General features: G+C 40.3%; 1 long non-coding RNA gene across 18 annotated transcripts in view; it reads right to left on the bottom strand.

Annotated features, from left to right (window-relative positions):
- The window catches only part of LOC309692729, a 62,379-nt gene extending 46,432 nt beyond the window's left edge, over nt 1–15,947 (bottom strand). For 15 of the 18 annotated variants that reach the window (XR_014272410.1, XR_014272411.1, XR_014272412.1 and 12 more), the window contains exons 1-4: nt 11,238–15,947; nt 9,042–9,086; nt 5,998–8,780; nt 231–5,092 (exon numbers count right to left, since the gene is read on the bottom strand). This is a non-coding gene — a long non-coding RNA (uncharacterized lncRNA). Of the gene's footprint in view, nt 1–230; nt 5,093–5,997; nt 8,860–9,041; nt 9,087–11,237 lie in introns of all 18 variants that reach the window. The other 3 variants (XR_014272425.1, XR_014272424.1, XR_014272409.1) reach the window with 3 other exon arrangements.
- Between the last annotated feature and the right edge of the window lie 5,982 nt (nt 15,948–21,929).

Here is a 21,929-nt window from a genome sequence, read left to right as displayed (position 1 = left end):
CAATTTTGCCTTGGTTTGAGCTCCATAAAGCAGGCAAACCAGAATTAATCACAGAAGGCAAAAACACTGAAACTACGTTTTAAGCTGCGAGCCAAACAAACCAAAGGTAACCGTGTTTTGAAAAGAGCTATGAAGAGAAACAGACAGACTACTGTAATTTCTCAATAAAATGTCGCTTATTATCGCTCACTCTCAAGAACAAAAACGTGAGTAATTTTCCAGTAGCTCACCATATTTGGGATCTTCTAACATCCACACTTCATGTTTAAACGGTGGTGCGGAGGCGGTGTACCGTCGCAGGCCGGATGTAGCATTCAGCGCGGTGTGCCTTTTTTTCAGTTGCTAAGCAACAGATTTGTCCCGCCCCTTTCGTTATGACGAGCCGGGCCAGTCCTTTGACTGGTGACGTTACAATGAAACCGACCTTATATATAGACCTGGCTGTTCAGTTGAAACGCATTCACACAGCGGGACAGCAGCGCTTTAAACGTTCAAACACGGAGTTTAACACAAAACAACATTTTAGACATAAAAAACAAAAAAGTGAAATGGCAAGCTCAAACTGTAACACAATGACAAATGATGAAACAGTTCAGACCAATCGGGATAATTCTACAGTACATGCTTTGGTATCCCTCTTGGATAACTTGTTAAGTAGTTTTTCGAAAAAGCAGTTGGACGCGCTTACCTCAGGCTATCCGGATTGCTTCACCGCTAAGCGGCTTGCAGGTTTTTTAAAGGACGTAATGGACCTGTGTGCACAGTCACTAGCAGTATCACCACTGAGGTCTTCCCAGAACTCCCCTGTACATGAAAACTGTTCTGTCCACACCACCACTGGCAAAACGGTTTTGTCACCTGTGAAATTTTTGGACGATTCTGCTGAGCAGGAGTTTGATACAGCACAGAATATAGATGCTAACAGCCAAGAAACAGCTAACACAGAAGAACGCTGTCAAAATGCTGACCAACACAGTGCTGCAAAAGCAGAAAACAATCCAATTCCAGATCCCCAGCAGCAGAAATCCTGTGTTGAACATGAAGCCAGCATCCCACCGTTAACAAACATAAGTCAAACGGAGTCATATAAAAAGATACAGAATCACAGATCTTCTGTAGACTGTGAGCCACCTGAAAACACCTTAGACTTTGAAAGATGGTTAGAGACATTAATTCAGGCTGTGCTTTCAAAGCTTGGTAAACTTTTAAAGTGCCCTCATTCTCACCAAAAACGTTTGTTGGATCTACTCTTGGACAAATTCAAGGGGATGGATTTGCATTTAGACCGAAAAGTGCAGAATTATTTTGACTGCATTGCTAATGCCATTTTCACTGATATTTGTGACCAATTATATAATTGGTCACTAATATCATTGGAAATGGGGAGGAGTGGGGAGGAGGATTCAATGAATTTAATGGGAGAACCAATATTTAATATCATAACTACTTCAGTATTCCAAGAACACCTGTTGGCAGTAACAATTATCGATAGACTGGAATCATATGAAAAGAAAGAAAGATGCAGACTTTCAGTGGAAATCTTTGTGGAAGGACTGATTTCCCAGGTTGCAAAAACATCAGACACAGTCTTCAGCATTGAAAATGCTGAAGCTATCTCCAACCGGCTTACCATGAAAATCTGGACTGAAATCAGGGCAGAATACAACAAAATCCCCCCAGAGAAGTTCAAGAAACTCAGCGAGAGGGTTTTCAAATCCCTCTGTAAAAGATGGAAGCATGTAGCGGTTATTGTGACATCCTGGCAATTAAACGTCCAAGATCTTGATGAAGATATTGTTAAAACTTTCAAAAGAAAGATATTCCCAGAACCAAGTTGGATATCTAAGTGCTTTTCATCGGTGCGTGCATTTTTTGGGAGGTTTAAGGGAGGAAACAAAGTTTCCCCTTTATAGTGACATCGTGATATCAACAGCAAGATATTTTCTAAAACTCACTGGACACTTTAAATTAGCTAGTTTTACATTTAGATCAGATCAAGTCATTTTTGAAATCCCCAGGAATGGTCGCGGCAGATGGCCACCCCACCCTGAGCCTGGTTCTGTCGAAGGTTTCTTCCTCTTAAAAGGGAGTTTTTCCTTCCCACTGTCGCCTCGTGCTTGCTCAGAGGGGTTTGTTCTTTTGGGGTTTTCTTTTTAATACTGTAAGTTGTTACCTTACAGTGTGAAGCACCTTGAAAACACCATTGTTTCCTTTGGTGCTATACAGATTGAAGTGACTTGCACTGACAACATAACTAAGCTGGGACTTTAATTTAACATCAATAAAATTATAAAAATATTACATCTTGATTTCTGCTTGTTTTCATTGTCTGTGACTTAATGAATACAAATGTGTAATTTAACAGATTTTTTCTTTATGTTAGTCTGACCGGTGATTCCACGTTGGCCTTAGGTGTTGGCGCGGATACGCTGCAGCCCCTGAGCCATTAATGGCCCAGCACACTACAGTAAAAACAAAACAACAGCCATCTCTCCAACTAGGAAAGGAAAATAATAAACTGCCTCCTTGGAGGCAACCTGACTCAAAACAGTTGCAGTCCAACTCAGACCGACTGCAATCACTCTCAGGCAGATTGATGAAGATCTGCAAATAACTGTTGTCTAATTTATAAACGCAGACAGATTGCCAACACGTCTGTTTACAATAGAGGACTGTACTTACATGGTTGCAAACTGGTTGTTGTCTTGCTTATATGAAAACATTGCTTTGGAGCAATGAAACTCAAACACATTCATTTTTAAAATGCCTCAAAATGAAATTTTGAAATATTTGGCTTTATGCTTTGAAAGTGCCGTTGTGAGTGGGAGTGTGAAATCCTTACTTGATGTGTTCCCTTTGCCTTTACTGTTTTCAGTTTTATTTGTCATATGCAAGTTAGCACAGGGTCAACATTGCAATGAAATGTGTTTGACGAGCAGCAGTCACTCAGCAGCATGGTACAGTAGAAATATAATAAAATATAATAAAATAAAAAATAGAAAAATAGTAAAGAGCAAAATATTAGAGAGACGTGGTAAAAGAGAAAAGATGACTAAATATATATGTATCTATAAATATAAATATATGTACACTAGTGATTAAATAAGAAAATCTTGAAAAGAAATATGACGGGAGGCCAAATGGGATGTTGCACAGGAATGAGCAGCAGAAAATTACAGTATTACTCAGACTTTTAATAGTCATATTGTCAGTTTTGGCCGACGGTCATGGGTCACTTCCACTAAAATAGCACGAGACTGGAGTAAAATGTACTTTATTAATGAGAACACATGGTGATACAGCAAAGAATCCAACCCTTCTGAAAAGCAAATGGCTTCCTGTTATACTCTACCTGATTCAGGTGAGCATCTGGAATAGACCAAGTCTGGGGGTCAGCAAACCAAAGGAAAACAAAACCCTCCCCATAAGAAAACCACTACAATATAACCAAGATATAACACATCATAGACATATGAAGATTTGGAACAAGTCCTATAAATAATTCCATAACATATAAACTTCAGTCTCTTCTATATACATTAAAACAGCGGTCCCCAACCTTTTTTGCGCCACGGACCGGTTTATGCCCGACAATATTTTCACGGACCGGCCTTTAAGGTGTCACAGATAAATACAACAAAATAAAACTAGTACCGGTACCGGAAAAAAAGAAGATTTATTCATAACACATGTGAAAGACCCAGGAAAACAGAGTTAACGATAAAAACGATAACAAAATAACGATAAAAAACGATAAAAACTCTGAAAACCATACATTTCACACCCGAGCCTCATCTCTCGACCAAACGACGGTCCGTGGCCCAGCGGTTGGGGACCGCTGCATTAAAACACCTTAACCACACAGTTAGGTTTCAGCCCTCGCTGACTCAGAACAAAGTAAGACAATCAGAGTTCGATTGGTTTTTACTTGTGCAGGGGAAGCCTGGTCAGATTCTCAGAGTTGCAAGCTCTACACCCAAACTCAGACAACTCCAACTCCAGCCTTTTATTGAATGAAAACAGTTACACAACTGCCCATTGTAAACCCCATATGTTGTGTGGTAAAAGCTAAGGCACTGTGTGTGTGTGTGTGTATGTGTGTCTGTATACGTGACTTCCTGGTTACAAACGTTTTAACCGCATCTCTAGTCATAAAAGGGCATCTCCCCTCAACCTCGTATATGGCTTAACCTCTTTAACAGTCCACCATTTACATGGTGAGCCCATACTGTAAAGGGCAGGAAGTGAACATTCCTTACCAAATAAGGAAACCAGAATCTTACATAGATTGTGCCTGCAGTTGAAAACTATAGCTAGTAACATCCCCAACATCCTACATGTGGGGGAGGAACAGAAAAATATCTGAACATACAGTTCAAGACAAGGTCCAAGCACAATAATGACAACTTTTAACAAAATCACTCCAACACACACTCCCCTAGCCTGGCACATTGGTTTGCTCCAGGAGCTCATAAGCAGGTGATTGAGCTGCTTTTACTCTTTACAAAGTGAGTACTGTTAACACTTCTCTTTTTACATATACAACTAATTTAGGTTACAGACAAATGATTAAATGTGAACAGCTCTAACACGGGTTCTTTTCCTGACACAGGTAGGATGGCCAGTCCCCCTGTCTCTTCACCTTTCACGAGTCACTTAAATAACAACCCAAAAAACCTAATAAAGATCACAATCAACCAGTGTGTGTTTTTCTTCATTATGGTTTTTAAATACAAATCAGTCAGTCAATTAATAAAAATACAAGTAAGGGTAATGGAACCCCTGGTCTCCATTACACACATAAATACCATAAAGACACTAAGTCGTAGAGCTCTGAACTCCTTGCTTTTATGATATTTACACTTCTTCTTGGCCTTCTCCTTCACTCTGAGTCACTCCAGGATAAACGCATCAGCTCAGACATTCAATAATTAAAATATGTGTAGGTGACCGTTTGGCAGAAGACGATGTCGAGGCGGTACTGCAGTGACACGTCCGTGGCTATTGTCGGGGAGGTGTCCTGCATCAGCAGGAAGTCCATAGACTTCTTGGCTTTGTTGCTCATCATGGCTCTGTAGTCCGTGGGCGTGGCCTGCAAAAAGTGTAAATAAACCATCAGAGACCAAACACAATTATGCCTTCCAACCACTAGTTTAGACAACATCTTGCAAAGAGTGTGTATTTCAGAGTGCAGTTGTTTTTAAATTTGACAGAAACAGAAAAAAAGATGGAACAGAAGGACAACAGGGAAAGCAGAAGCACCGACACACTGAAATCTTTTAGGGTCAAGCTCCAGAACTAGCCACAAATCCTGCTGGAAAGAACCTAAAAATACTTAAAAATACTTGCAGAGATCTAATGGAGCCGTTAACTCAAAAGCCTGGTGTCAGGCATGTTCTTTAATAAATAAGAAACGAGCTGATATGTTACAGACCCCAGTCTTTACGTAAAGAAAACGCTGACATTTAGAGCGGTCTCGCAGCAGATTTTAAAACAGTGACACTGATTTGTGGGGTTTTTGTGCACAGATTTGAACCTTTTTGTTTTATCCATGTCCTTGAACACAGCTTGTGACTTGGGCGCTTTCATATGTACCGATTCATTTAGGTTTGTGCACTGAGGCCAGATTTAGGTATTAAAAACGAGTCAGTCATAACACTTCTTACATTAGTTAAAAAGCTGAGCTTACACTAAACCAACATTTAAATTTCCCCTTGTGGGACTAATAAAGGTATATCATATCATATCATTACTACAGTATTGCTGCAATATTGTAAAGACAAAGATGACACACGGACCAGACATAAAACACTGAACACTTTTTAAAGAAGAGTCATTTAAGAATTCAACTGCTTGAACTATGTTATTTTAAAATTGACAGTAGAGCAGAAGTCACTGCATCATTTCATCATCAACACGAACCTGAAAAAAGCTGTCTGATATATAGATAAAATAATAACAAACAAACAAACATACAGATATCACTAAACAAAACACCTTATCTTGGTTTTCTAGGTGTTGCTGATGGTGACATAGGAAACTTCAGGATCCACCTAAACAATGAAGAGAAAAACATGCTGACTCCTCAGTAATATCCATCCACTTATCCTTTTCAGTGTCGCGGGGGGTGCTGGAGCCTATCCCAGCTGTCATAAGGCGAGAGGCGGGGTACACCCTGGACAGGTCGCCAGTCTGTCGCAGGGCCAACACACAGAGACAGACAACCATTCACGCTCACATTCACTCCTGCATTCACACCTATGGGCAATTTAGATTTTTCAATTCACCTATACCTTTAGACGTGCTTGTATGAATGGGTGAATGAGGCATGTTGTTTACAGTGCTTTGACTACTCTGGGAGAGTAGAAAATTGCTATATAAGAATCAGTCCATTTACCAATAAAAAAAACACTGCAAAACACACAAAACAAAATAGAAATAAGAAAAATGGTAACAGACATAGGAAAAAAAACGTAAATAGGAAAAACGAAAACAGAAATAGGAAAAAACAGATTTCCAAAAGCAAAGGGGAGTGTTTCTGGGGAGACAATAACCCGACGGACCAGTTGCAGGAACCCAAAACATGCTAGGTGTGTTTTATCATGACTCATATAATACTGATGATGAATTTTTAGGCTAATAGTTAGGCTAACACATATACCACTCATCTTTTCTTTCCTCACAAAACCGATAAATCCTCCACTTCTTTTAAGTGTCTCCCAGCGCAATTCTTAGCATATTTTGGTTCCTGCAACTGGTCCGTCAGGTTATTGTCTCCCCAGAAACACTTTGTGCTTTTGCAAATCTTTTTTTTTCCTATTTCCGCTGTCGTTTTTCCTCTTTTCGTTGTGTTTTGTGTGCTTTTGCAGCATTTTTCTTATTGCTGGTGTTGTCTTAAGTTGCAGTGGCCTCTCAGGGCCACCGTACAACACATGTTCTCCCCGTGTTTGCGTGGGTTCTCTCCGGGTACTCCGGCTTCCTCCCACCGTCCAAAGACATGCAGCTTGTGGGGATAGGTTAATTGGATAATCTAGATTGCCACTAGGTGTGAGTGTGAATGGTTGTCTGTGTCTCAATGTGTTAGCCCTGCGACAGACTGGCGACCTGTCCAGGGTGTACCCTGCCTCTCGCCCTATGACAGCTGGGATAGGCTCCAGCACCCCCCGCGACCCTGAAAAGGATAAGCGGAAGTGAATGGATGGATGGATGTTTCAAAACTCACAGGATTTTCACTCTTCTGCATTTTGTTTCCTGGAAAGACAAAAACAGTCAACTCTAACATTCATAGAACAACTTACAAATGTTGTATCTGTAAATGTTCTCACCTTTCATTCTTTTCCTTATGATGAGACACACAGCTCTTATCAGCAGTGCGACCAAACCAATAGCTCCATCGATGTACCACGAAACTAAAACTTTGATGGGGTTTTTTTTATCTTCACTAAACACTTTTTTGCTTTGTGTTTATTATTGTGCTACTGCAAGTATTTCATATATTAGTCAGTTGATTGTTACTGTAGGGCAGCTCTAGGACAATCCCTGATGTGATGTAGCTTGCTTTTATCCAGCAGATACGACATCTCATGAGGAGGTTCGAACCCTGTACCCTGACCTTCCCACTGACGCACAAAGTCTGCACATCCAGAAGCAGGCCCTTCTACGTGAACAACAGCACAACAGTTTCTATTTCTTTTAATATTAGAAGTCAGTTATTCATTAATGAATACAAATGGTGACTGAAGTTATTTAGACAGGACATTAAACAATAAACTTCCAATAAATTATGAACAATGTGTGACTGAATGTGTTCAGTGAAAGACTTTGAAAATATCGCAGCATAAAACCAGTGTAAAAGTATTCAGACTACTTTTGGGGGTATTTATTTGATGATGCAACCAGAAAATGTGCAGGTTGTGAGTTTAACATTTTCAACACTGGAGAAGAAGTACATGTACACAGACTAGCTAATGACAAACATTTTTTTTAAATTAACCTTTATTTAAACAGGTTGTTCATTTTTCTGAGCTTATCTGGTGTCTAGTTTTGGTGGCAGTAGCATAAGCAGAGAAGACCCAGACCTTACTCTCCCGAGCCAGCTCCTCCATTATTTGGGGGACACTGAGGCATTCTCTGCTGAGTGCTGTGATCTCCCCAACATGTCCTGGGTGTGTCCTGTCTGTCCTGGTGGGACATGCCTGGAACATCTCACCCAGGAGGCGCTCAAGAGGCACCCTTGTCAGATGCCTGAACCTCCTCAACTGGCTCGTTTAGATGTAGAGGAGTAGCAGTTAACTCATGCAAACCACATTTCTCCAGGCCAGTCCTAATCAGCTTACTCAGTATCACTAGATCCAATGCTGCTCCTCCAGCAGAGCACACAAAAGTAGGAGAGACCGGAGATGCCATGGCTTAGTTAGGAGACTGTTTGCTTCAAGGCCACTAGAAGGTGCTGCCATAAAACTACAATAAATGAATTGACCTTTTGACCTGCTCACACTCTTTTATGCAAAACCCTGCTGATGTTACGCACACACACACACATAAAGAGATTCTAGGTCTGACCAACCGTCTCCGCCGTGGGCAAAAAGATGACAGTCAATAAAATTCTAAAATTTTATTTATAAACACAATGAATAATAGTTAAAAGTCCAGTGTCCCATTTAGGTACAAAGTAAAAACACACAGTCCAAGGCCAGAGCCAGCTATGCCACAAAGCCAGTTGCACTCCACACGTTGTTCACTTCAACAGGGGTAGCAATTGTCCTCTGAGACCCACCACCCTGTAAGTAGAAAGCCAGTGATCACTCCATCCTCTGCAACTCAGCTACTTTCAGGCTACAGCATATAATAGGCCCTAGCCTGCACAGAGCGACAAAATAAGACAATTCACTATATAATTCACAGCCCATCCATCCCAAACATATCAGATCATTAGCGGTTTTGTCACATTACATACCTGCACTGAGAGACAAAATAAGACTAATGACGCTAAATTTAATTACGGGTCATGGACAGCCTTCATAAATGCTCATATTACTCACCCACACTGAATTCCAGCACAGGTTCATCTGGGTCCTGACTATTTCCTGCAAAATAACACAAACGTCATCAGAACATTAAGTCAGAGAAACAACATTTGGAGCTTTTGTACATGATAAATTATACTGCAGTAGTAAAACAAAGTCAAGCAGCAGTACATTTATTAAAATCACCTTCAGCTGTAATATTTAAACTGATTTAGTGTCAATTTAGATTATGTTTAGATTAAAATGAAACTAGTACCCTTGTAATGTCTTTTTAAATTAGAGGTAAATATTTGTATATTTTTTTACATAATATAATTATATTTACTGGATTTTCTCTCTATTGTAGTTTAGTATTATAGTTATTACTTGTTTTTTATTGACTTGTCTTGTTTTTACAATGATTTGCTTTGACTGCAGCCTTTAAAGAAAAGACTATCTGTTCAGTAACTATCCATCAGACTGGGTCCATGTTACCAGCCAAATGGGTAATAATTAAAGTAAGTTTTGAATTACGTATATTTGGGTGTTTAGGTGACACTTTTGCAAAAAAAATATATATATAATTAGGTTTAAAAGAACTAAACATGTATGTATTTAAAAACAATAAGTGTGTTAGAATTACTACAGCAACAGGTTGTAGCTCACTGTACTGTTTTTGAGCACAACTTTGGCGCTTTTGCCTCATTTTTAAATCAGTGATCCCAGTAGCACAGTCTAAGCAGAGACCTCAGTGCTTGGCAAACAATCAATAGAATCAATATAATTATTAAAAAGAAACAAAATAAATGCCAACCATATAAAAAACATAAACTTAAAGAAAAAACTAAACTTGATTTTATGTCTTTAGGCTATTGTTAACAGCAAGCATGAGGTTAGTGCATATGTATTATTATTGGAAAGATTACTGCAAAGAAAAAAAAAGTTGAACCAGGAGGGGGCGATATTGCTCTTCTTACAATGAGTTACATGCAGGCTATTACTTACCGTGTCACTCACATTTATTTCACAAATTAGCTGAACCCACTTAATTCGATTTAATTGTATTTATGCAGAGCTGAATCACAACAACATTCTCCTCGAGGTGGTATAGATTGTAAGGTAGAAAGTCTACAATTAAAAAGAAAAAACCTCAATACAGTGGGAAGGAACAACTCACTTTTAACAGGAAGCACCCTCTGGCAGAACCACGGTCAGGGAGCAAACTATCAAACTACGAGGTCTTTAAAATAAGATGATTATTCAAGACCTCATGTGTGATGGGAAGGATTCTGAATTTGATGCTGGACCCACAAATCATAAAAGAGAAACACTAACTCACACACACCAGAAAGTGCCAAGAATTATAATTATATGTAATTTAGTTTTGCGTTCCTTTATAATGCTTTCAACTATACAAATAAGACACTTGGGGGCGCCTGAGCCTTGTAGACACAACAAATATTGAACAAACCTCATGCGCCCTGTTGTTGACAAAACGATAAAAATGAATGTGTCTTATTTAGGTCATTTCTGTAGTTACAGAAAATCATTTGAATTCATTTTTCCTTAAATTATTTTAACCCTTATTTGATGCTATTGAAATTGGTCTGTTGCCTCAGGGCAACAACGGCAATAAGGGTTCCACAGTGTCACAGTTTTCTGCATATAGTCGATTAATAAATGTTGAGAAAACAACTAATCGATTCAATTTTTTTATTTGAACAAGTATCAAATTGATTTTCACAGAAGCGTTCAATGGAACAAATACATAAATGGTAAGCTGACTGCTTTTTATATAGGGTTTTTGTATTTTGCTCGTGCATTAAAAAGCGCTTTATACAACATGCCTCATTCACCTATTCACCCAAACATTATTACAAGCACCTTTTCTACAATTAAGCTAAACATGCATAAAATGTTAGCAGTGGAGATTTGGCACCTGAAAGGACCCCCTTTGATCCACTCCTAGTTTGAGTCTATTTACATTTAAATACTGATACTTCAATTTTGCCTTGGTTTGAGCTCCATAAAGCAGGCAAACCAGAATTAATCACAGAAGGCAAAAACACTGAAACTACGTTTTAAGCTGCGAGCCAAACAAACCAAAGGTAACCGTGTTTTGAAAAGAGCTATGAAGAGAAACAGACAGACTACTGTAATTTCTCAATAAAATGTCGCTTATTATCGCTCACTCTCAAGAACAAAAACGTGAGTAATTTTCCAGTAGCTCACCATATTTGGGATCTTCTAACATCCACACTTCATGTTTAAACGGTGGTGCGGAGGCGGTGTACCGTCGCAGGCCGGATGTAGCATTCAGCGCGGTGTGCCTTTTTTTCAGTTGCTAAGCAACAGATTTGTCCCGCCCCTTTCGTTATGACGAGCCGGGCCAGTCCTTTGACTGGTGACGTTACAATGAAACCGACCTTATATATAGACCTGGCTGTTCAGTTGAAACGCATTCACACAGCGGGACAGCAGCGCTTTAAACGTTCAAACACGGAGTTTAACACAAAACAACATTTTAGACATAAAAAACAAAAAAGTGAAATGGCAAGCTCAAACTGTAACACAATGACAAATGATGAAACAGTTCAGACCAATCGGGATAATTCTACAGTACATGCTTTGGTATCCCTCTTGGATAACTTGTTAAGTAGTTTTTCGAAAAAGCAGTTGGACGCGCTTACCTCAGGCTATCCGGATTGCTTCACCGCTAAGCGGCTTGCAGGTTTTTTAAAGGACGTAATGGACCTGTGTGCACAGTCACTAGCAGTATCACCACTGAGGTCTTCCCAGAACTCCCCTGTACATGAAAACTGTTCTGTCCACACCACCACTGGCAAAACGGTTTTGTCACCTGTGAAATTTTTGGACGATTCTGCTGAGCAGGAGTTTGATACAGCACAGAATATAGATGCTAACAGCCAAGAAACAGCTAACACAGAAGAACGCTGTCAAAATGCTGACCAACACAGTGCTGCAAAAGCAGAAAACAATCCAATTCCAGATCCCCAGCAGCAGAAATCCTGTGTTGAACATGAAGCCAGCATCCCACCGTTAACAAACATAAGTCAAACGGAGTCATATAAAAAGATACAGAATCACAGATCTTCTGTAGACTGTGAGCCACCTGAAAACACCTTAGACTTTGAAAGATGGTTAGAGACATTAATTCAGGCTGTGCTTTCAAAGCTTGGTAAACTTTTAAAGTGCCCTCATTCTCACCAAAAACGTTTGTTGGATCTACTCTTGGACAAATTCAAGGGGATGGATTTGCATTTAGACCGAAAAGTGCAGAATTATTTTGACTGCATTGCTAATGCCATTTTCACTGATATTTGTGACCAATTATATAATTGGTCACTAATATCATTGGAAATGGGGAGGAGTGGGGAGGAGGATTCAATGAATTTAATGGGAGAACCAATATTTAATATCATAACTACTTCAGTATTCCAAGAACACCTGTTGGCAGTAACAATTATCGATAGACTGGAATCATATGAAAAGAAAGAAAGATGCAGACTTTCAGTGGAAATCTTTGTGGAAGGACTGATTTCCCAGGTTGCAAAAACATCAGACACAGTCTTCAGCATTGAAAATGCTGAAGCTATCTCCAACCGGCTTACCATGAAAATCTGGACTGAAATCAGGGCAGAATACAACAAAATCCCCCCAGAGAAGTTCAAGAAACTCAGCGAGAGGGTTTTCAAATCCCTCTGTAAAAGATGGAAGCATGTAGCGGTTATTGTGACATCCTGGCAATTAAACGTCCAAGATCTTGATGAAGATATTGTTAAAACTTTCAAAAGAAAGATATTCCCAGAACCAAGTTGGATATCTAAGTGCTTTTCATCGGTGCGTGCATTTTTTGGGAGGTTTAAGGGAGGAAACAAAGTTTCCCCTTTATAGTGACATCGTGATATCAACAGCAAGATATTTTCTAAAACTCACTGGACACTTTAAATTAGCTAGTTTTACATTTAGATCAGATCAAGTCATTTTTGAAATCCCCAGGAATGGTCGCGGCAGATGGCCACCCCACCCTGAGCCTGGTTCTGTCGAAGGTTTCTTCCTCTTAAAAGGGAGTTTTTCCTTCCCACTGTCGCCTCGTGCTTGCTCAGAGGGGTTTGTTCTTTTGGGGTTTTCTTTTTAATACTGTAAGTTGTTACCTTACAGTGTGAAGCACCTTGAAAACACCATTGTTTCCTTTGGTGCTATACAGATTGAAGTGACTTGCACTGACAACATAACTAAGCTGGGACTTTAATTTAACATCAATAAAATTATAAAAATATTACATCTTGATTTCTGCTTGTTTTCATTGTCTGTGACTTAATGAATACAAATGTGTAATTTAACAGATTTTTTCTTTATGTTAGTCTGACCGGTGATTCCACGTTGGCCTTAGGTGTTGGCGCGGATACGCTGCAGCCCCTGAGCCATTAATGGCCCAGCACACTACAGTAAAAACAAAACAACAGCCATCTCTCCAACTAGGAAAGGAAAATAATAAACTGCCTCCTTGGAGGCAACCTGACTCAAAACAGTTGCAGTCCAACTCAGACCGACTGCAATCACTCTCAGGCAGATTGATGAAGATCTGCAAATAACTGTTGTCTAATTTATAAACGCAGACAGATTGCCAACACGTCTGTTTACAATAGAGGACTGTACTTACATGGTTGCAAACTGGTTGTTGTCTTGCTTATATGAAAACATTGCTTTGGAGCAATGAAACTCAAACACATTCATTTTTAAAATGCCTCAAAATGAAATTTTGAAATATTTGGCTTTATGCTTTGAAAGTGCCGTTGTGAGTGGGAGTGTGAAATCCTTACTTGATGTGTTCCCTTTGCCTTTACTGTTTTCAGTTTTATTTGTCATATGCAAGTTAGCACAGGGTCAACATTGCAATGAAATGTGTTTGACGAGCAGCAGTCACTCAGCAGCATGGTACAGTAGAAATATAATAAAATATAATAAAATAAAAAATAGAAAAATAGTAAAGAGCAAAATATTAGAGAGACGTGGTAAAAGAGAAAAGATGACTAAATATATATGTATCTATAAATATAAATATATGTACACTAGTGATTAAATAAGAAAATCTTGAAAAGAAATATGACGGGAGGCCAAATGGGATGTTGCACAGGAATGAGCAGCAGAAAATTACAGTATTACTCAGACTTTTAATAGTCATATTGTCAGTTTTGGCCGACGGTCATGGGTCACTTCCACTAAAATAGCACGAGACTGGAGTAAAATGTACTTTATTAATGAGAACACATGGTGATACAGCAAAGAATCCAACCCTTCTGAAAAGCAAATGGCTTCCTGTTATACTCTACCTGATTCAGGTGAGCATCTGGAATAGACCAAGTCTGGGGGTCAGCAAACCAAAGGAAAACAAAACCCTCCCCATAAGAAAACCACTACAATATAACCAAGATATAACACATCATAGACATATGAAGATTTGGAACAAGTCCTATAAATAATTCCATAACATATAAACTTCAGTCTCTTCTATATACATTAAAACAGCGGTCCCCAACCTTTTTTGCGCCACGGACCGGTTTATGCCCGACAATATTTTCACGGACCGGCCTTTAAGGTGTCACAGATAAATACAACAAAATAAAACTAGTACCGGTACCGGAAAAAAAGAAGATTTATTCATAACACATGTGAAAGACCCAGGAAAACAGAGTTAACGATAAAAACGATAACAAAATAACGATAAAAAACGATAAAAACTCTGAAAACCATACATTTCACACCCGAGCCTCATCTCTCGACCAAACGACGGTCCGTGGCCCAGCGGTTGGGGACCGCTGCATTAAAACACCTTAACCACACAGTTAGGTTTCAGCCCTCGCTGACTCAGAACAAAGTAAGACAATCAGAGTTCGATTGGTTTTTACTTGTGCAGGGGAAGCCTGGTCAGATTCTCAGAGTTGCAAGCTCTACACCCAAACTCAGACAACTCCAACTCCAGCCTTTTATTGAATGAAAACAGTTACACAACTGCCCATTGTAAACCCCATATGTTGTGTGGTAAAAGCTAAGGCACTGTGTGTGTGTGTGTGTATGTGTGTCTGTATACGTGACTTCCTGGTTACAAACGTTTTAACCGCATCTCTAGTCATAAAAGGGCATCTCCCCTCAACCTCGTATATGGCTTAACCTCTTTAACAGTCCACCATTTACATGGTGAGCCCATACTGTAAAGGGCAGGAAGTGAACATTCCTTACCAAATAAGGAAACCAGAATCTTACATAGATTGTGCCTGCAGTTGAAAACTATAGCTAGTAACATCCCCAACATCCTACATGTGGGGGAGGAACAGAAAAATATCTGAACATACAGTTCAAGACAAGGTCCAAGCACAATAATGACAACTTTTAACAAAATCACTCCAACACACACTCCCCTAGCCTGGCACATTGGTTTTCTCCAGGAGCTCATAAGCAGGTGATTGAGCTGCTTTTACTCTTTATAAAGTGAGTACTGTTAACACTTCTCTTTTTACATATACAACTAATTTAGGTTACAGACAAATGATTAAATGTGAACAGCTCTAACACGGGTTCTTTTCCTGACACAGGTAGGATGGCCAGTCCCCCTGTCTCTTCACCTTTCACGAGTCACTTAAATAACAACCCAAAAAACCTAATAAAGATCACAATCAACCAGTGTGTGTTTTTCTTCATTATGGTTTTTAAATACAAATCAGTCAGTCAATTAATAAAAATACAAGTAAGGGTAATGGAACCCCTGGTCTCCATTACACACATAAATACCATAAAGACACTAAGTCGTAGAGCTCTGAACTCCTTGCTTTTATGATATTTACACTTCTTCTTGGCCTTCTCCTTCACTCTGAGTCACTCCAGGATAAACGCATCAGCTCAGACATTCAATAATTAAAATATGTGTAGGTGACCGTCTGGCAGAAGACGATGTCGAGGCGGTACTGCAGTGACACATCCGTGGCTATTGTCGGGGAGGTGTCCTGCATCAGCAGGAAGTCCATAGACTTCTTGGCTTTGTTGCTCATCATGGCTCTGTAGTCCGTGGGCGTGGCCTGCAAAAAGTGTAAATAAACCATCAGAGACCAAACACAATTATGCCTTCCAACCACTAGTTTAGACAACATCTTGCAAAGAGTGTGTATTTCAGAGTGCAGTTGTTTTTAAATTTGACAGAAACAGAAAAAAAGATGGAACAGAAGGACAACAGGGAAAGCAGAAGCACCGACACACTGAAATCTTTTAGGGTCAAGCTCCAGAACTAGCCACAAATCCTGCTGGAAAGAACCTAAAAATACTTAAAAATACTTGCAGAGATCTAATGGAGCCGTTAACTCAAAAGCCTGGTGTCAGGCATGTTCTTTAATAAATAAGAAACGAGCTGATATGTTACAGACCCCAGTCTTTACGTAAAGAAAACGCTGACATTTAGAGCGGTCTCGCAGCAGATTTTAAAACAGTGACACTGATTTGTGGGGTTTTTGTGCACAGATTTGAACCTTTTTGTTTTATCCATGTCCTTGAACACAGCTTGTGACTTGGGCGCTTTCATATGTACCGATTCATTTAGGTTTGTGCACTGAGGCCAGATTTAGGTATTAAAAACGAGTCAGTCATAACACTTCTTACATTAGTTAAAAAGCTGAGCTTACACTAAACCAACATTTAAATTTCCCCTTGTGGGACTAATAAAGGTATATCATATCATATCATTACTACAGTATTGCTGCAACATTGTAAAGACAAAGATGACACACGGACCAGACATAAAACACTGAACACTTTTTAAAGAAGAGTCATTTAAGAATATTTTCTCATAGAATAAAGTCGGCTGATATGGTGAAGGAAAAATCTGCTCACTGTTAGGTATTTTAGTACCATGGGAGCATTTACTGGATATTGTTTTATAGTGACATTATGCAGGAAAACTCTGTCATTCAATAAGGCCCCTTTGTTTTAGTTATTTTTCTCTTTGACCCAAGAATTGATGTGTGAGAATCACAGGCTGGTACAAGGTTGAAATACCACAGAGATCACTCCCTCAGCTACATTAGTTTCTTAATCTTTTAGGAGACTCCTGTTGAGGCCAAATGGTTTGTTTCAGATTTCACTAATGTAAGAACTCTTTGTTTTGTGCCTTGAAAATATGTCGCTGAGATAATCACAATTGTAGCTGAACTGATACACTATACAAAGGATGCTTCTTCACCCAAGGGCAGGAAGACGCTCCCTTATCTTGGTCTGTACTGGTTTAAACTGATAATCTGCTGTCTCATGAATTTTACCCTCTATATAAACTGTTGTACTTGTGAATAAAGTTGAGTCAATTTGGGAAGACAATCTGAAGCAGTCTCTGTTTTCTTGTTCTCCCAAGCTGCTCCCGAGCTCGTACTAACACGCTGAATGGCATGCTTGAATATTGCTTGAGAATATATTTGACTGTGTTACAGACTAAGGGACATTCTCTGCTGATAGGTGAAGGTACATTCTCTGCTGATAGACGTCCACGCCTCGAAGGAAGTCGATCCACGGATTAGGCCCTGGAAACCGTTTCCTTCAATTTTGGTGTCAGAAGTGGGATCCTGACGAAGGTAGGCACTCGTCTTTTATTTTATAAGACTGTGTTATGCCTTTCTCAGTGATCCACATAGAAACGGGATACGCTGACGAGGCCTTCTTCAGTGGCCCACATAGTAACAAGTGGGATACGCTGAGGAGCCTTCTTTAGTGGCCCACATAGAAACACAGGAAGTTGCCTGTTGTTTTGTAAATTAAAGCAGAAAGGACACAGGAAGTTGCCTGCTGTCATAAACTAAGAAGTTGCTCACCAGCAGAAAGGACACAGGAAGTTGCCTGGGGTCATAAAACGAGAAGTTGCTCGTTAAAAAGTGAGAAGTTGCTCACTAAAAAGATAAAATTGCTAGCAAAAAAATCAAGTAACCTCAGGTGTGCCACAGCAAAATAAAAACTAACTTAAATCCTTCAAGCGTCTAAACCCCTCTGGAAATCACTGACCATGGGTCAGAATAATTCAAAGACCTTAAACGGGTCCGATAAAAAATCAAAATTAACTGTAAAACCAGATACCACCACTTGGGTGGGCCTGATTATAGATATATATTATGTCAACGAATCCCAGGTGTGACTGAATCTCAGCTTATTGAAGAAGTAGAGGAACTAGACCCTAAAAATGACCAAGCAGCCAACACCACCTCGTTTTTGTGGATAAACAATGACAAAATCACAGCCTTTTTTCAAAATCTAAAGAAATTTCTGCTCACAATGTCTAGAGATAAAATTGATTTAAATGCAGTAACCATGTGCAAGCAAAAGCCAGATGAATCCATTCTAGTTTTTATGAAACGTTTCACGCACTGCTGGACTAATGAGGCATGCATGCCTGAAGGAGGAAATGATCAGATTTTCATAACAACATTCTTAAACAATATTCATCCAGAATGTTCACAACTATTGAAGCTGACTGCCACTGATAATCTCTATGACATGAAGATAAAGAACTTTATCACACTTGTCAAAACAAAAGCTGGTGCAGATCTTTTCCCCAACAGCACGAAGGCTAAAAGTGTTAAGATGATGTTGAATTTTGATGTTGAAGGCTCAGAGGAAAGTGAAAAAATGATGTATGCAGGGGCCCCGTCCCCTCAACAAGCGCAGCAGGGAGATTTCAGAAGGAGAGATAGGAGTGGAGACGTATGTTTTTATTGTGGAAAAATAGGACACTGGAGGAGGGAATGCAAATCAGCAGCACGTATGTCTCAACCACAAAACACAGGACCAGCTCCTGCCACTAGGCGTCAGCAGAGCTCTTCCAGACAAGGTAACTGGCAACGCAGACAGGAATCACACCAAAATAATGGCCCCTTTGCACTTAGGCAGCAACCTTATAATCCACATTTTAATCCCCACCCATATGATAATGAAAGACTGGACCGACAATAGGGAGGCCCAGGTGAAGATGAGGGACAGTGTGAAGCACTACACACGATGCTGCATTTGCAATTGTCCCGTAACACAGAAAGCTTGCCCACGTTAGATATAGAAATAGGTGAAAAGATTTATTCCTTTTTAGTTGACAGTGGAGCCACTAAAAGTTCACTGTCTGGAAAATTCTATAGTGGGCCTGTTTCCTCTGTGTGCATCAACACCATGGGAATAAACGGAACTCTAGTGCAATGCCCCAAAACTCATTCTCTAAAAACACGCTGGGGCCCAAAACCAGATGAAATTACATATCATCCATTCATAATTATTCCAAACTCGCCTGTGAATCTATTAGGCAGAGATTTAATGGCAAAAATGAACTTGTGTATTTCATTTAACACAAAGGGTGAAATGTTTGCTGACACTGATAACAGCTATGTTTTCTCTGCCCTATGCACCGACACCATGGAGAAGGAACAGCCTCTGTGTCAGCTGGACGCCTCAGCGGAGAATGAACTCAATATCCATCTGACTGGTACCCCACGTCACACACTGTGCCAAACACGTGTACAGACACCACTACCAGGTAACCCCATGCCTGGAAGCCACATATTTGTTTCTCTCACACTGTTCAACAACATGATAACTGCTCACACCAGTGAAGGCCAAACAGTGGTTTTGTCACATAACTCAGACATAGGCTATGATATTACTGCACCATGTCGACACATAGATCTAACCTACCCCATACACTGTACTATCTCTGCTGTCACATTGCCAGCTGAATATCAAAACATGACATTATGGTCAAGAGGTGAGAATGATGTAGGATTTATTGACTGTACACCTTATCATGCTCAGCTGAAAAACAACAAGCCGGTATATGTCAAGCAATATCCCATTTCCGCTGAAAAAGCCGCAGCCTTAGACATCATCATAGGAGATTTATTGACAGCTGGAGTAATAAAGCCCACAGTATCTCCATATAACACTCCTGTCAATCCTGTGCCAAAGCCTAACAAACCTGGCGTATGGCGTTTCACACAAGACTTAAGGCAAATTAATGCAGTCATCATGCCTCTGCCACCTCTGGTTCCAGATGTTCCCAGCATACTGACATCTATTCCAGCAACAGCCACACATTTTACTGTGGTGGATTTGTGCTCTGCCTTTTTCTCAGTGCCTGTGCATGAGGACACACAGCCGATATTTGCTTTTACATATAGAGATAAGCAGTACACATGGACTCGCTTACCCCAAGGCATGGTAGACAGCCCTGCGGCTTTCTCAATGGTGGTACGTGCTACCCTGGACGGCTTCATTCCTCCAGAGGGCTGTACCTTGATCCAGTACGTGGATGATCTCCTCCTCTGTGCTGAAAGTGAAAAACTATGTCAAACTGCCACACATATGCTACTCCAGCACCTCCAACAGACTGGCCACAAAGCATCAGCAAAGAAAATGCAGTACTGTCAGACTTCTGTTCAATATTTGGGATTTACACTGTCTCACGGACAACGTTCCATGACTACAGACAGGGTCAAAGCTGTGACCTCTGTCCCTAAGCCCACTACACAGAAGGAAATGCTGTCTTTCCTAGGCATGGTGAACTATTGCAGACAGTGGATACCAGACTGTTCTTTTCATGACCACATTCTGCGTGAATGCTGCAAAAAAGACAAGCTTCCTCGAATACTGTGGTCAACAGAAATGACTGCCTCTTTCAATGCATTACAGGAAGCGCTGACCTCTGCCCCTTGTTTGGGTCTGCCTGACTACCACTTACCGTTCCACCTGTACGTCACAGAGAACGGCACAACCTGTGCAGGTGTATTGGCCCAAGAGCATGGCTGTGGCTACCGTCCAGTAGCCTTCTACTCAAAGGTGCTGCCAGCAGTAGTTCAGGGGATGCCGGCCTGCCTGAGAGCAGTAGCGGCTTGCTCTATCATGATAAGGGACTGCGAGAAGCTCACACTCTCACATGACACTATTCTACACACCAATCACCAGGTCACGACCATTCTAGCAAACATAACTACACAACATATGACCGCACAACGTCGCTCAGGTTATGAAGCTACACTGACTTCAACAGCAAATCTCACTATAAAAGCAAGCAGCACACCCAATTCGCCAGCACACTTACTCATTCGTATGCTGTGTTCCTCTGACCGACAGGATGGTTCAGACAACTTATTTCTTTGTGGCTATTCGGTGGTGACATTGCCTGACATCATACTAGAGGCTCACTCATTACCATTTCACTCAGCACAAAAAGCAGAGCGCATGGCTTTAATACGCGCCTGTGAGTTACATGTGGATAAGCGGGTAACAATTTACACTGATAGCCGTTATGCATTCGGTGTGGTGCACGACTTTGGCACATTGTGGAGACAAAGAGGATTTAGATCTGCTGATGGAAAATCGATTGCTAATAATAGTGGGATATCCAATTTCAGGTTTTCCTTAACAAAGATGCTATTCAAAAATGATAAAAAGGGGCCCTTAACAGTAACCCTGATTGAAGCGGTGCGAGTAGAACTAAGTCCTTTAGATTGTTTATTCATATACACAGGACAAGTCTCTAGTAAGGATGTTAGCATGATTAATGATTCTACCCACCCCTGCAACCAAATGAAGCGCCCCGAAGACCGCACACTGAACCTCTTTCGCCCCCAACACAGGTGCGCCATCACCCAAATATCTTGATGACATGCATACACCGACCAAAACTTGAAAACATAAATTATGACACACAAAACTATACGTTCTTTTCTGACTCTCCAGGAGCACGCTGTAACGAAACATGGCTAGCAGCGAGTGTTGACAGGACACAATATAGACATATGTTTTCTTATATATATGCATATATAAGTACGCATTCAGATAACTCAACAATCCTGCATTCGCCCAACACACTAAACGACTCGTACTGGGGAGGCA

The sequence above is a fragment of the Aulonocara stuartgranti genome, assembly GCF_965226115.1.
Source record: "Aulonocara stuartgranti genome assembly, chromosome: 17".
Lineage (NCBI taxonomy): Eukaryota > Metazoa > Chordata > Actinopteri > Cichliformes > Cichlidae > Aulonocara > Aulonocara stuartgranti.
This window is presented reverse-complemented; position numbering and strand designations above follow the sequence as displayed.